General features: G+C 54.1%; 1 protein-coding gene across 2 annotated transcripts in view; it reads left to right on the top strand.

The window, feature by feature from the left end:
- The window catches only part of LOC122262922 (Adenylate cyclase 3), a 278,836-nt gene that overhangs the window by 97,610 nt on the left and 178,726 nt on the right, over positions 1-2,500 (top strand). The window lies entirely within an intron of this gene.

The raw sequence follows: 2,500 nt of genomic DNA on the forward strand, positions 1-2,500 counted from the left end.
TGTTTATATGACGGATGGTTAGTGGCTTCATAGAGATGTTATTAGTGAAGAGAGAAAAGAGAGAGGGGATAGAGTGAACGAGTGCGAGTGAGTGAGTGAGTGAGTAACCGAGTAAGCGAGTAACTAAGTGAGCACGTAAATGAGTAAAAAAGAGTAGGCGAATGGCCGGATGAGTGAGCGAGTTGGTGAGTGGACGAGTAAGCGAGTGAATGTAAGTGAATATGAATTAAAAGAAAAAAGGTTTGAACATATTCATTTGCAATATTCCACAGAACACAATCTCCCCCTCCTTCGAAATAGCTACTCCCCCTTACCCCCACTCCCTCTCCCTTTCACCTCCCCTCCCCACTCACCCCACTCCCTCTCCCTTTCCCCTCCCCTCCCCACTCACCCCACTCCCTCTCCCTTTCCCCTCCCCTCCCCACCCACCCCACTCCCTCTCCCTTTCCCCTCCCCTCCCCCCACCCACCCAACCCACTCCCTTCCCTTTCCTCTCCCCTCCCCACCCAACCCACTCCCTTCCCCTCCCCTCCCTCTCACTCTCTCCCTTCCCTCCTCCCCCACCCACCCCACTTCCCCTTTCTCCCTTTTTCCTTCTTCCCTTTTTTTCACCACTCCCCTCAACACCCAACCCCCTCCCTTCCCCTCCCACACCCCTCCCCTCACCCCCACCCACCCCTCTCTCCTTCTCCCCCTTTTTTTTTTTCCTTCTCTTTTTCCTTTCTCTCCTTCCCTCACCATCCCCCACTCCCTTTCCCCTCCCCTCACCCCACCCACCCCACTCCCTTTCCCCTCCCCTCACCCCACCCACCCCACTCCCTCCCCCAACCCACCCTACTCCCCCTCTCCCTTTCCTCTCCCTTTCCCCTCCCCACCCACCCACCCCTCTCTCCCTTAAACCCTCCCCCGTCCCCATGCCACCCAACTTCAACTCCCTTTCCCCCTTCCCCCTTTTGTCCCCTCCCTCCCCCACCCCCCACATACCTACTACTCTCTCACTACTACCTACTTACTCAAACTACCTACTACTTCTTTCAATACTTTCTTCTCTCTAAACTACTTACCCCCTCCTCCCCTCCCCTCCCTCCCCACAGCCGATGTACCGGCGTGCTAATCATCCGGCCAATCGACGCATCTCCTCCGCCCCCAATGACCTCATCTTCTGCTGTTACGCATTACGCATTCTCTCGTGACGTCACAGGGGAAATAGGGCACGGAAATTAGGGGGAGGGGGGGAGGGGTTGGGGAGATATCCCTTTGGCTGTCCTTTGAGTAGGGTTGTTGTTTGTGAGTGTCTGTGTTTGTTTGCGTGTGTGTGTGTTTGTGGGTGTCTGTGTATGGGTATGTGTGTATGTATGGGAGGGAGGGGGGCAGAGAGGGAGGGGAGGGGGAGGGAGTGGGTAGGGGAGGGAAAGGATGAGAGGGAGGCTTTTAAGATGTAGAAGGGGGAGGGACGGAAGGGAGTGAGGGGGCGGGGGAAAGGGGGGAAAGGGGAGGGAGGGAGGATAGGGACGGGGGAAGGAAGGGGGTAGATGAGGGATGGGGTAGGAGAGAATGAGAGGGAGGAAGGAAGAGAGAGAGAGAGAGAGAGAGAGAGAGAGAGAGAGAGAGGGAGGGAGAGAGAGAGAGAGAGAGAGAGAGAGAGAGAGAGAGAGAGAGAGAGAGAGAGAGAGAGAGAGAGAGAGAGTGTGTGTGTGTGTGAGTGAGAGAGAGAGAGAGAGAGAGAGAGAGAGAGAGAGAGAGAGAGAGAGAGAGAGGAAGGGAGGGAGGCAGGAAGGGGAAGAGAGTGAGGGAGGGAGAGAGAGGAAGGGAGGGAGAAAGAGAGAGGGAGGGGAGGGAGTGGGGAGGATGAAATGGAGTCTTTCAAGATGGTGGGTGGAGCTAAAGGGGAACAAGGAGGGGAAAGAAGGGGAAGGAAGAGGAGGACAAGGAGGGGAAGGAAAGTGGTGGGAGGATCTCGTCATTTTCGTCTCTAATAACACTCTAGGATCCATAGGGCGCTCGAGAGACACTGACTCAGGATCCTTCGTGAATTTCGGCGCAAACATGTTGTTCCCGATGAGGCGCGGAGAGAAGGGGGTGGTAGGGGGGAGATCAGGAAAGAACAAAGGAGGAAGGAGCGGGGGGGGGGGAGAGAACCCGAAGGCGGAGACGAAATTTCGAAGAAATAAAATTAAATCAAATAAAGATCATTAAGGAAGCCCCTGCTTGAGAAATATTTATACTGACAGAGTAAGGGAGAAAGTCATTTGGTAATTGAGTAAGTGAATGAATGAATGAATGAGTGAGTGAGTGAGTGATTGAGTAAGTGAGAGCGTGAGAGAGAGAGAGAGAGAGAGAGAGAGAGAGAGAGAGAGAGAGAGAGAGAGAGAGAGAGAGAGAGAGAGAGAGAGAGAGAGAGATGTGTGTGTATGTATCTGTATGTGTGTCTGTGCGCAAGTGAGAATGTACGAGTTAACGTTATATAATGCCACATACGCGCGCCTGCTCCCCCGCAAAT

Source organism: Penaeus japonicus, unplaced genomic scaffold, assembly GCF_977035675.1.
Source record: "Penaeus japonicus unplaced genomic scaffold, GWHDUDI00000001_assembly GWHDUDI00000019, whole genome shotgun sequence".
Taxonomy (NCBI): domain Eukaryota; kingdom Metazoa; phylum Arthropoda; class Malacostraca; order Decapoda; family Penaeidae; genus Penaeus; species Penaeus japonicus.